A 15174-nucleotide genomic window follows, 5' to 3' on the forward strand; every position below is an offset into this window, starting at 1 on the left:
GTATATTCTGCATAAATAGCATCATGTAAGTACCGAACAGACAATTGTTTTAATGACTTATACTAATCTTCCTAAATGCTTATACTCTTTCACATTCCCAGGAGTTGGCAGCCTATGGCCTGTTTTTTATATATTGCATCATTTACCTTTTAATTATTAATATATATCTGAACTATTGCTATTGCTAAAGTGGCTTTAATTTTCACAGCAAAAATAACCTGGTTTCCGCAGTGCGGAAACCTGATGGAAAGTGGACTGAAACTTAAGTTTCCACCAAGAATCCAGTGAGTTTCCGTTCTTTTACACTGAGTTTCCGCAATGACGGAAACTGTCAATTACCCACTTTCTAAGGGTTTCCGCACGGTATCCGTTACCCATGCTCCAACAAGTTTCCGTTGAGTTTCAGTTAAGTTAGAGATCCATCAGGTTTCCGCAGGGTTTCAGTCACCAAGACTTTTCCTTTTCCTTTTCCTTTCCAGACACTGACAGTGACCAAGATATTAACAGCACATTCAAGGTTTGCGAGCTATTACCACCACAATGTGAGAGCCTGATTGATTCGGATTCAGATGTTTCGCCAGATATTAACCAGGACTCGCATACAACAACAAACATCTACAGAAGAACAAAGCACTTTGTGTACTGGCTAGCTCGTCTTCATTCAGTGTGCCTACTTCCTGAGCAATGCTTGTGTGCAGAGAATTCTGTTACTCTTCTCTGAGCGCCCCAGTTTCTTAATACAGCGAATTGTGTACTACTGCAACTGCCCTGTTGCATTAAAATGTGAGCTTTTCTAAGAAATGAAACAGTTGGATCATAATATTTCCAGCGTTTGTTTTTTGTTCAAATAAATATGTAATAAATATAACAAGATAATACAACATATTTCAGCTTTCTAAACTAAGCGAACTCTCATTGTCATCTTCCTTGTACAGAAACCTAACGGAAACCTACATTACCCAAGATCCACAAGGTTTCCGCAAGACCAGAAACTTACTCACTCCAGCTATAAAGGTTTCAGTAAACTGAAACTAAATGGAAACTTCCAACTACAGTTTCAGTTGACGGAAACATGACGGAAACTAAGACTTGTTAGTTTCAGTTGTGGAAACTATGCGGAAACTCTCATTGCGCGTTTCCTGAAACTGAAACCTAGCGGAAACCTACATTACCCAGTATCCATCAGGTTTCCGCAAGAACGGAAACCAAGTTATTTTTGCTGTGAGGGCACTTTCCTCCTTCGTGGCGTCATGCCATTGTTGTACCAATACCTAAGCCTGGTCGTGATCATACAGATCCATCGAACTATAGACCTATTTTACTAACTAGCTGCGTTTGCAAGACCATAGAACGCATGGTCAGTAATAGATTAGTATGGTTTCTTGAATCTCATAACCATGTTACTAACATCCAAAGTGGTTTTCACAAAAATAGAAGCACTATTCACCATTTGGTTCGACTAGAATCGTTTGTTAAAAATTCCATAGTCAATAACCAGCATGCTGTTTCAATATTTTTTGACCTAGCGAAAGCCTATGATACCACATGGAAACATGGTATTTTAAGAGATCTACACGAATTTGGTTTGAGAGGCCTTTTGCCACATTTTATGTCCCAGTTTTTAACAGACAGACAATTTCAAGTTCGTGTTGGATCAACCTTGTCTGACTATTATAATCAGGATCAGGGGGTTCCTCAAGACAGTATTTTGTCTGTTACTTTATTCAGTATAAATATAAATAGTCTCTCAAAAGTTTTAAATGACTCAATAGATGGCTCCTTGTTTGTGGATGATTTTAACGTTTCATGGCGTGGTAAAAATATGCATACAATTGAGAGACAATTACAGATGTGTTTAAATAAAATTCAAAAATGGTCACTTGAGAATGGCTTTAAATTTTCACAAACAAAGACCAAATTTATACATTTCTGTCGGAAATATAAGCCTCATAAAGATCCCGAACTGTTCTTGGATGGCTTTCCAATTAGCGTTGTAAAGGAAGCCAAGTTTCTGGGACTGATTTTTGACAAACATTTGACCTTTCTACCACATATTACGTATCTGAAGACTAAATGTCTGAAGGCATTAGATCTATTAAAAGTCGTGTCCAGTTCAAAGTGGGGAGGGGATCAGACTACCCTCCTTCATTTATACAGATCACTCATCCGGTCGAAACTTGATTATGGCTCCATCGCATATGGTGGAGACTGCAAAAACAGCCTAAAGCTATTTGATTCTGTCCACCACCAAGGCCTGAGACTTTGTCTTGGCTCTTTCAGAACATCTTCCATTGACAGTCTCCATGTTGAGGCCAATGACCCTTCTTTAAAACTTCGCCGTTTCTAATTGTCTTTACAATATATCACAAAGTTATATTCTAATGAATCCAATCCTGCTCATAACTGCGTTTTTAATCCTGTTTAAGAGGATTTGTATAATAAAAAGTCTTCACTTCTTCCACCTCTTGGGATAAGAATCCAACAATTCATTTCTGCTGACGGCATTCAGCTGGAGAATGTTTCTCCTTCCCGGCTTTTTTCTTCTTCTCCTCCTTGGCAACTGGTGAGGCCACAAGTTGACCTAACACTAACAAAGTTTAAAAAATCAGAAACTAATGACTTACAATATAAGCAAGAATATAGTCAATTAAAACATAAATATAGCAATTATAAATCCTTATTTACAGATGGATCCAAGGACGGTGGTGCAGTAGCTTGTGCCACTGTCATTGGATCTAGAACAATATCTTCTAGAATTCCAGATAACAGCTCTATTTTTACTGCAGAAGCAAACGCCATATTAACAGCTCTTAAATATATTCAAAGACACCCTAAACGTAAACAATATATAATTTATTCTGACTCTGTGAATAAGGGTTTATGATTGCTATATTTAGTTTTTAATTGGTTATATTCTTGTTTATATTGTAATCTTTTAGGTGGGTGGATAGGGGATCTACCCCTTGCTTTTTTTAGGGCGACAAGCTATGTGTCCTGGGATAGATGTTTTCTGACACATCCATGTCCTCCAATGAACCATATTTGTTAAATAATTGAAGATGGTTCTCCGAACCCTTTGAAGCTCTGACACCTTTTTTCACTATTTCTGCCCTAGTCTTGACTGTATTTTTAACTGCTTTCTTTGAACTTGTTTCTGGACGAGTCTTCTGAGTGGACTGAGGCAATGACTGTGATTCATCCTGAACTTGGATCTGACTGTTTATACATGGTTCCGAAGTCTGAGTAGACTGTTCTTCAGGTATAAGAAGGTGAGGGGCGTCAGCTGTTACCCAAGTCAAATCGGTTTGACACTCTATGGAAAAACTAGTGACTGCCGAATTTACTCTTGACAAACTTTCAGACAGTGTCTTAATGACTGATGCATATGAAACATTAGGTATTGTTGATTCAACAATCTTTTTAGCATCAGCGAAGCTAATATTTTGAGTAAATTTAACTGTGTTGATTTCCATTTGTTTTTTCCGTACTGTACAGTCTTTGGAAAGGATGAATGATTACAGGAACAGTTTGTGCATTTTTTAACGTACTTTCACAATCTTCAGTTACGTGTGAAGTCTCGCTACAGTGAGCACATGTTATTGGCTTTGTACACGTCTTGACACCATGACCATATTTTTGGCATCTGAAACACCGCAAAGGATTTGGAATGCAAACATCAACTGATATAGTGCAGTAACCAACCTTGACACACTTAGGAGGATTTGGTGAAGAGAAGGAAAAGAGGTATATCTTTGTTGGAATAACATCATTATTTTTGCGGGTGGTGAATCGCTTCACATATGTGACTCCCTGATCTTTCATTTCAGAAACGATGTCAAGTTCTGACATTTCGGCCAACAAACGATCCCTGTCTCTAATGATACCTTTGCTGCTGATCAGTGCTCTGTGTTCAGTAACTGAAACCTGGATTCCAGCAAACGTTTCTGTATTCATCAAGTTAGTGGCTTGTTGTTTCCTGCTGCATTCAATCAGAAAAGATCCTGAACGCAAACGTTTCTTCACCTCACCTGCAATGCCATATGTGCCCTTAGAGATTACAAAAGGGTTTAGTTTCAGTGGTGTCTTGTCTACAGTATTGAGAACCAGGAAATGTGGCCAATTGTCTGTTGAGTTGGATAACCTCTGTTCATTATCATTGTCGAGCTGACGTTTGTTTTTTTTATGTGGGGGTTTGGTAGTCCATGGTAAGATTATTTTGATTCATCATCAGGGCTCCCCACCCACCACGGAGTATCACAAGGACAATGCTAATTGCAAGTGAGTTTCCTGCTTGCAGCTCCAAGGATACCCGCATAATATACTCCAGCAGAAAAATTAATAATTAATAATTCTACCAGATTGGCCCATGAGCCACCGCCTTCTGACACTGGCATCTAGGCAAATTTTCCCAATTTAAAAAAAACCCACATGTATCATAGCATATGTATGTACGTATATTTAAATATTGTGTTGAAATTAATACCAAGATGCTAATTGCAAGTGGGTTTCCTGCTTGCAGCTCCAAGGATACCCGGATGATATACTCCAGCGGAACAATTAATAATTAATAATTCTACCAGACTGGCCCATGAGCCACCGCCTTCTGACACTGGCATCTAGGCAAATTTTCCCAATTTAAAAACAAACACATGTATCATAGCATATGTATGTATGTATATTTAAATATTGTGTTGAAATTAATACAAGCCAAAGTGTTCGAGCAAAGAAATTTAGTGTTCAGGGCTCGGCATGATCAGCCGATTGGTTGAACCGGGCCCATTCAACCACCCGCCTAGGCGAAGTCAGGGCCAAAATGGTGTATTGAGCAATAGGAACACGGTTACAGGCCCCTATTGCCCTCAACCACCAGGATCCGACACAGGGCCGCAACCCACGGCAAACGGGTTGGTGGACCATATATCCCCCCGGGTCGACAACGGGGGTGAACGGCTCTCAGCGTTACCCAGCACCCACCACGAGGAGGTGGCCGTTCAAGGGTGTCCCAATGTCTAAGGTATGAAACATTGTTCAAAGATTTAATGGCAAAGGTTCAAAATCAGCTGTTCGCCATCTTAAAAGATGGAGATAATATATTAACTGACAAAACTCAAACTACAAATGAAATTTGCGAAACTTAATACACCTGATACACCTAAAATTGCAAATAAACTTGGCGAAACACTTGCCAAAAATTCATCACGGACAAATTATGTTCCTGAATTTCAGAGACATCAGAAGCAACAGGAAAAGACAAAATTAATTTCGATTCAAATAATGGTGAAGACTACAATGAAGTGTTTTCATTACATGAGCTACATACTGCTCTTGAGCAAGCTCATGCCACTGCAACTGGCGATGATAATATACATTATCAGCTAATGAAACACTTACCTTAACCATATCTAATGGCACTTTTAGAATAATGTGACCACATATGGACGTCTGGTGAATTTCCCCCTTCATGGCGTAGTGCCATTGTAGTCCCAATACCAAAACCTGGCAGGGATCATACAAATCCGTCGAATTACAGGCCGATATCTCTAACCAACTGTGTCTGTAAAACCATGGAACGTATTGTAAATCACAAATATTCAGTGTGGTTTCAGGAAAAATCGTAGCACCATTGATCACTTGGTACGTTTAGAATCCTTCATTAATAATGCTATAGTCAATAAACAACATGCTGTATCGATTTTCTTTGATCTCACAAAAGCTTATGACACGACCTGGAAGCATAGTATGTTGAAGCATTTACACGAGTTTGGGCTGAGAGGGCACCCATGAAGAGCCATCACCTCGTGGTGGCTGCTGGGTAACGCTAAGTGCTCTTCTCCCGTGTGGACCCGGGACAGAATGTGTCCACATCACCCCATTGCTGGTCGTAAGAGGCGACCAAATTGGGCAACCTGTTTGCCGTGGGTTGCGTCCCGTGTCGGTGGAGGACGGTAGTCTGGTGGTTGAGGGCAGTGGGAAAATGAACCATTTTGCTCTTACTACTCAACACACCACTTTGGCCCTTACTTCACCTAGACGGGTGGTAGAACTGGCCCAGTTCTATCAATCGGCTGGTCGCGCCAAGCCCTGAGCTACAGCTATGCTCATAATTTATGAAACTGTTAATTTGCTTTTTAATGCTTGGTTATTTTGAGTTTGTATTTCCAAATGCATCATTTTATGTATGTTTTTGCCTAGAGTCGTATGCCCAGAAGGCGGTGGCTCATGGGCCAGTCTGGTGGAACTATTAATCTATTAATTTTTCTGCTGGAGTATATCATCCGGGTATCCTTGGTGCTGCAAGCTGGAGATCCGCTTGTTTTTAGCATTGTCCTTGCGATACTCCGTGGTGGGTGGGGAGCCCGGATGATGAACCAATAAATACTAACCATGGTATACCAAACCCCTACCAAAAAGACAAAACGTCCACTTGGCATTGATTCTGAAAATACTGCACACAGATCCACTAAATCAATTGACTACTGGCCGCGCTTTGTCGTAATTGAGACTCTGGATAAGACACCACTGAAACTGAAACCTTTTGCGGTATCTAAGGGAATACAAGGCATTGCAGGTGAAGTAAAAAACATCAGACGCTTGCGTTCAGGTGCTTTACTTGTTGAATGCAGTAAACGGCAGCAAGCCACGAACCTGATGGCGATTGAATCGTTTGTGAGCATGCCTGTGTTGGTCTCAGCACACAGAACCTTGAACTCCAGTAAAGGAATAGTGCGAGACCGTGACCACTTGTTTGCTGACGTGACAGAATTTGATATCGTGTCAGAAATGAAGGATCAAGGAGTCACTTATGTTAAGCGATTCCAAACTCGTAGAAATAATGAAACCGTACAAACAAACACATACCTGTTTTCCTTTTCGTGTCCGATTGCTCCAAAATCAATAAAGGCTGGCTACTGTAACATCAATGTGGATACTTACATTCCTAATCCTTTAAGATGCTTTAAATGCAAAAGATACAGCCATGGTGACAATACATGTAAATCATCGGTTACATGTGCTCACTGTAGTGAGAAAACTCACACGACGGACGACTGCACCAGCACTTTAAAAAAATGTACCACTTTTTGAAGCAAATCACTCATTTTTCTCAAAGGAGTGTCCCATTTGGAAACAGCAAATGGAAATCAACAAAACATAATTTACACAAGACATTAGTTTTGCTGAAGCCAAAAAACAAGTGCAAAAATCTGAACTCAAGGAAACGTATGCTTCCGTATCTCGATCACCATTTGATACAGCCAAAATAACCAAAATGTCTATAAGCTGTCAAACAAACTGGACGTGCATAAATACCGATTCCCCACAGATTCTGTCACCTGAAATATCCCCTCAGACTGCGGAAGTACTTCCAGAGTCATCCCGTATTCAGGATGCATCTATATCTAAGGCATCTAAATCCCAGTCACATTCTAAACTTGATTCTGAACCAAATGTGAAAGACATTGCAAAGCACCCAGTGAAATCAAGAAATGTATCTTCACACAAATGTCAAAGTGGCAGAGCCTCGAAAGGTTCAACAAATAAAATCCAGCGGTTCAACAAATTTGGATCGTTGGAGGACATGGATGTGTCCGAAATCATCCCCCACAGGGCACGTAGCTTGTCGCCCTCTAGAAAGGCAAGGGGTAGGTCCCCAATAAATCCTCCTGGAACTGCAGAGGCCTTAAAAATAACATTCATGAACTTCATCTAATAGACCAGGATCTTCAACCATCTGCGATCTGTTTATAAGAAACGTATCTGAGGCAAACAGATTCTATAAACTTACGTCAGTTCAACACATATCATTGTTATTCTCCCTCAGGTGATAAAGCCACTGGTGGATCCTCCATTCTTGTAAGATATGGCGTTATCCACGGCCCTCTGATGCTCAAAACAAATCTCCAAGCAGTTGCAGTGCGCCTTACTTTGAACATTACACTTACTCTGTCGTTATTGTACATTTCGCCATCATCGACTCTCCTTTTGGCTGATCTTCAATCTCTCTATGATGAACTACCAAAACCATGTGCACTCGTGGGTGATTTGAATAGCCATAAGCCATTCTGGGGGAGTGCAACCACAAACACAAAAGGTAAAATTCTAGAGGATTTTATTTTAAATAATGAATTATGTATATTCAGTGATGGTACAGACACGTATTTACATCCTGGTACAGGAGCATATTCAGCTCTTGATTTGTCAATAACTGACTCCAACGTACTAAATGAATTTGAATGGTCAGTCCACGATGATCTCTGTGGAAGTGACCATTTTCCTACTTTATTGTAATCTGTACCCCCATCTGATGTTCCTCCATCTTCAAGATGGAATTTAAAAAAAAAGGCTAACTGGCATTTATATGAGAAATTGTGTCTTGATAAACTTAAACCTGAACTTTTTATTGATGTTCCTGATGGTATCAAATGTTTTTTCCTGATGAACTGAATTACATAACCCGTGAAGGTCCCGGGGTAGAATAGGCCTTCAGCAACCCATGCTTGCCATAAAAGGCGACTCAGCTTGTCGTAAGAGGCGACTATCGGGATCGGGTGGTCAGGCTCGCTGACTTGGTTGACGCGTGTCATCGGTTCCCAATTGTGCAGATCGATGCTCATGTTGTTGATCACTGGATTGTCTGGTCCAGACTCGATTATTTACAGACCGCCGCCATATAGCTGTAATATTGCTGAGTGCGGCGTAAAACTAAACTCACTCACTCACTCACTGAATTACATAGCTGATGAGTGTATACCAAAGTCCTCTGCAGTTCCACATATCCGGAAACCATGGTTTAACCATGAATGCAAACAAGCTAGGAAGGCAAGGAAAAAAGCAGAACATTATTTCCGTCGCCATCCTATGGTGCATAATCTAAATAAATTCAAAAAATTTAAATGCTAAAGCGAGGCGTATATTTAAACAGAATAAACATCAATCTTTGCAAAATTATGTATCCAAAATAAATTCTCGGACACCCATGTCCAAGGTATGGAACATGATCCAGAAAATTAAAGGTAAAGGTACTAAATCTACTGTCCATCATCTTAAACATGGAGATCAATTACTTTCTGATAAATCAGATATTGCGAATAAACTGGGTGAAACTCTCGCTAAACATTCTTCCTCTTCTAATTATACACCTAAATTTCAGCAATATCAAAAACAACAAGAAAAGAAAACTATTAATTTCAATTCAGATAATGGTGAAGATTACAATGAAACGTTTTCTATTCATGAACTCCATACTGCTCTTGATCATGCTCATGACACTGCTACAGGAGCTGATAACATACATTATCAACTCCTGAAGCATTTACCAGAATCCTGTTTAGAGACGCTCTTATCAAGTTTTGATGATATTTGGACTTCCGGGAAATTTCCTTCTTCATGGCGTGATGCTATAGTAGTACCAATACCTAAACCTGGACGTGATCATACGGATCCATCCAATTATCGTCCGATTTCATTAACTAGATTTCATTAACTAATGTGTACAAGAAATATTTTTAATAGTCTGAAGACAAGAAGGAGAGTCTGAATAGATTATGCACTGTTTATGTTTAGGGTGTCTTTGAATATATTTGAGAGCCGTTAGTATGACGTTAGCTTCAGCAGTAAAAATAGAACTGTTATCTGGTAACCTAGAAGATATTGTTCTGGATCCAATGACAGTGGCACATGCCACCGCACCACCATCCTTGGACCCATCTGTTAATAAGGATTTGTAATTGCTATATTTATTCTTTAATTGATTATATTCTTGTTTATATTGTAATTCATTCGTTTCTGTTTTTTTTTAAAGTAGTTAATGTTAGGTCAACTTGGGGCCTAACCAATTGCCAAGGAGGAGAAGAAAGGAGTCGTGAAGGAGCTATGTTTTCCAGTTCAATGCCGGCAGCAGAAAGAAAGGGTTTAATTCTATGTCCTAGAGGCGGGACAATGTGGTTTCCGTACAAACAGATGTAATATCGATCACCTAGTGCGTTTAGAATCATTTGTGTAAAACGCACTGATTAATAAACAACACGCTGTGTCTATCTTTTTTTATCTTGAGAAGGCATATGACACAACCTGGAAATATGGCATTTTGAGACATTTACATGTTTTCGGTTTGCGAGGTCGTTTGCCTGAATTCATAGCCAAATTTTTAAACAGCAGACAAGTCCGAGTGGGGTCTACCCTGTCTGATCCTAACAATCAGGATCAGGGTGTTCCACAAGGCAGTATTTTGTCAGTCACACGTTTAGTACAAAGATAAATAGTTTATCAAAAGGTTTAAACGATTCAATTCATGGATCGTTATTTGTGGATGATCTTAATATTTCTTGTCGTGGTAAAAATAGGCATACTATTGAAAGGCAACTGCAGCTGTGTTTAAATAACATAGATAAATGGTGTCTTGAATATGGCTTCAAATTTTCTAAATCAAAAACCAATTGTATACATTTCTGCCATAAGTATAAACCTCATGAAGACCCAGAACTATTTCTAAGTGGCAACCCTATCAAGGTTGTCAAGGAGGCTAAGTTCTTGGGACTCATTTTTTACTACTCACATTTGACCTTTTTGCCGCATATTAAATCCCTAAAAGCCAACCCTTGAAGGCATTCGATTTTTTAAAGGTTGTTCCTAATTCAAAGTGGGGAGGGGATCAGACTACCCTTCTTCACTTATATAGATCACTGGTCCGATCTACACTTGATTACGGCTCCGTGGTATATGGTGGAGCTTGTCAAAGCAACCTCAAACTACTTGATCCTGTGCACCACCAAGGCCTAAAACTTGTTTTTTTCTCGAACCTCTCCTATCGACAGTTTATACGTCCAAGCTGATGAGCCTTCTCTCAACCAACGCGGTATAAAACTATCTTTACAATGCATTACTTCTAATGAGTCTAATCCCGCATTTAATTGTGTCTTTAACACACCTACAACACCCTAAACATAAACAGTATATAACATCTATTCTGACTCTCTTTCTTGCCTTCAGGCTACTGAAAATATTTCTTGTAAACATCCACTTTTAATTGAAATTGTATAATAATCTTGCTACTGTTCGTTACCCAGCCACGTGGGTATAATGGCCGATCTTGCTGCTAAGGCAGCACTCAACAAATCTGTGACACCACTTCTTATTCCATAAACTGATTACAAAGCTAGCATTAGAACTTACATCCGTGGCCTGATGCAAAAGAAGTGTGACACCCAAGTAAGTACAAATAAATTACATGAAATAAAACCCTATATTGGTTACACCTACTTGGACTGTCAGTCAGGATTTGATGAGGTTATTTTACGACGATGTCGTATTGGCCACACTAGATATAGTCATGCATACCTGTTAAATGGTGAGGATCCTCCATTTTGTATCCCTTCTCCATCACAAGGGATATGTATTTTACAGTTAAAACAATGAAGGATCTTTTTACCAGCGTTAGTTCTCATTTAATTATTGGTCTTTTAAACGAAATTGATTTTTTGGTTGAATTTTGAATAATATGTTTCTGTAAAAAGATGTATTTTAATATCTGGTAGTGTAGATTCGTAACTAGGATTGCTAGTGGCTGTTCCCTCAAAGGGTGTTGAAGTACTGTAAAATTATTGTCCTCCTGAGAGGGTACGTAAGTCCAAATCATTCATAGTAAATTTAAGTCTACCAGGTTTTTAATCGTGGTATTCATGTTATTTTAATTTTGGCTAGGATATTGTACACTCGGCAGCGCTGAGGGGATGGTGTAAATACAACTAGGGTCCATGCAGGTAGCAAAGGTACTGTAAGTCCCCATGGTCCCTAGTATGGTGATCTACCTTCTGTTGTTGGTGATCTATAGCCCATTTTTATATTGTACTGTCTAAATATTGATATTAGTTTTAACTCTTCATGCTAGTTTTAATTCAAACTGTGATACTGTAGTTGCTTTACTGTCCTTTGTCAACAGGGTTTTATATTACACATATATTCCATTTCAGTATTGTGTTCCCGTCACGATATGGCTGAAATATTGCCGATGTGACGTTAAATATTAACTCACTCACTCACTCAAATTTGCTAAATCCAAAACAAATTGTATACATTTTTTGCAGAAAATATAGGCCGCTTACGAACCCTGAACTATCTTTAAATGGCACTCCCAACAAATTTGTAAAGGAGTTCAAATTCTTGGGGTTTTTTTCTTACTGCACGTTGATTCGGTTAAAGCTAAATGCCCGAAGATTTATCATAGGTTTCAAATTCAAAGTGGGAAGGTATTATCTAAACCTGACTATGGCTCCATGATATATGGGGCCTGTAAAAGCAACCTGAAAAGTCTTGATTATTTCCACCACCAAGGTCTATGACTTTGTCTTGGATTTTTCAGAACGTCGCCTGTTGACAGTCAGTGAACAGCCAATGAACCATCTCTTTCACAACAGAGTATAAAATTGTCTTTACAATACATTACCATATTGTACTCTGATGAATCTAACCTTGCCTGTAACTGTGCTTTCAATCCCCTTTATGAGGATTTATACAACAAGAAATCTACTCCTGTTCCGCCTCTTGGGCACAGAATTAAACCTTTTCTTTCTTCGGCCGGGACTGAGCTGGAAAATATAGCTCCTTCCTGTCTTCTTTTTCCTCCTTGGCAATTGGTTAGGACACAAGTTGATCTAAGACTAAGAGTGAGTGAGTGAGTTAATATTTAACGTCACATCGGCAATATCTCAGCCATATCGTGACGAGAACTTTAAATACAGAAGTGAAATATATGGATACTATAAAAACCTGTCAACGAAGGACAGTAAAACAACTAGAATATCACAATAAGAAATAAAACTAGCGTGAAAAGTTAAAACTAATATTCCTATTCAGACAAAACAATATAAAAACAGGCTATATAGATCACCAACAACTGAAGGTAGATCACCATACTAGGGGCCATGGGGACTTACAGTACTTCTGCTACCTGCATGGTCCCTAGCTGGATTTACATCATCCCCTCAGCTGCTGGTGATTGTATGCAAGATTAGCCACAAATTAAAATGACACATATTCTACGGCTAAGACAAAATGGAAGATCAAATTTGACTTCAAATGTTTTGGGACTTACGTACCCTCTCAGGAGGACAATAATTTTACAGTGCTTTAACCCCCCTCGAGGATACAGCCACTAACACTCTAAGTTACTAATTCAAACTTCCAAGCATAAAATATTTTTCTATTTACAATTCATTTAGCAAATCTAATTCTTTTAAAAATGCAATAATTAAATGAGATCTAACAGAATTAAAAAGATCCTTCAAAGTTCGTGAATTAAAATATTTATCCCTTGTGATGGAATATTCAACACAGTCAAGCAGGACATGCTTGACTGTGATTCTTTCATCACAAGGGATACAAAACGGAGGATCTTCACCTTTTAATAGATACTCGTGAGTATACCTCGTATGGCCAATGCGACATCGTCGCATAATGACCTCCTCAAATCTGGACTGACAACCCAAGTAAGTATAACCGATATAAGGTTTTATTTCATGTAATTTATTTATACCTACTTGAGTGTCCCACCTCTTCTGCACCAGATCGCGGATATACGTTCTAATGCAAGCTTTGTAATCTGAATATGGAAGAAGAAGTGGTGTCACAGATTTGGTGAGTGCTGCCTTGGCAGCAAGATCGGCCATCACATTCCCAGAAATACCTACGTGACTGGGTAACCAACAAAAGACGATGTCGTATTGGCCAGTAGCAAGAGTATTATACAGTTCCATAATTTCTATTAAAAGTGGATGTTTACAGGAAATATTTTTAATAGCTTGAAGGCAAGAAAGAGAGTCGGAATATATTATATACTGTTTACGTTTCTTGTGTCTTTGAATATATTTAAGAGCTGTTAATATGGCGTTAGCTTCTGCTGTAAAAATAGAACTATTGTCTGGTAATCTAGAAGATATTGTTCTGGATCCAGTGACAGTGGCACAAGCAACTGCGCCACCGTCCTTGGACCCATCTGTAAATAAGGATTTGTAATTGTTATATGTATGTTTCAATTGATTATATTCTTGTTTATACTGTAATTCATTCGTTTCTGATTTTTTAAATATCGTTAATGTTAGGTCAACTTGTGGCCTAACCAACTGCCAAGGGGGAGAGGAAAGAAGACGGAAAGGAGCTATATTGTCCAGCGTAATACCAGCAGCAGCAATAAACGGCTTTATTCTGAGCCCAAGAGGTGGAACAAGAGAGGACTTTTTGCTATATAAATCCTCATAAAGAGGATTGAAGACACAGTTATATGCAGGGTTAGATTCGTTAGAGTATAGTTTTGTGACATATTGTAAAGATAATTTGATACGGCGTTGTGCAAGAGATGGTTCATCGGCCTCAACGTAAAGACTGTCAATTGGTGAAGTTCTGAAGGACCCAAGACAGAGTCTTAGACCTTGGTGATGGACAGAATCAAGAAGTTTAAGATTGCTTCTGCAGGCTCCACCATATACGATGGAGCCATAATCAAGTTTAGACCGTACAAGTGATCGATATAGATGGAGAAGGGTAGCTTGATCCCCTCCCCATTTCGAATTTGACACCACTTTCAATAGGTCAAGCGCCTTCAGGCATTTAGTTTTAAGTGATTTAATATGTGGTAAAAACGTTAAGTGTGAATCAATGATTAGACCCAAGAATTTGGCTTCCTTCACAACTTTAATGGGCGTCCCATCTAGAGACAGTTCAGGGTCTTTATGTGGTTTGTATTTTCGACAAAAATGTATGCAGTTAGTTTTCGATTTAGAAAATTTAAAGCCGTTTTCAAGACACCATTTATTAATCCTGTTTAAACACAACTGCAATTGCCGTTCAATGGTATGCATATTTTTACCACGACAAGAAATATTAAAATCATCCACAAATAACGATCCATCAATTGAATCGTTTAAAACTTTAGATAAACTGTTGATCTTGATGCTAAAAAGAGTGACTGACAAAATACTGCCTTGTGGAACACCCTGATCCTGATTGTAATGATCAGACAGGGTAGAGCCCACGCGGACTTGAAATTGTCTGTTATTTAAAAACTTGGCAATAAATTCAGGCAAACGACCTCGCAACCCGAAGTCATGTAAATCTTTTAAAATGCCATATTTCCAAGTAGTGTCATAAGCTTTTTCAAGATCAAAAAAGATAGACACAGCGTGT

Source organism: Haliotis asinina, chromosome 1 (assembly GCF_037392515.1).
Source record: "Haliotis asinina isolate JCU_RB_2024 chromosome 1, JCU_Hal_asi_v2, whole genome shotgun sequence".
Lineage (NCBI taxonomy): Eukaryota > Metazoa > Mollusca > Gastropoda > Lepetellida > Haliotidae > Haliotis > Haliotis asinina.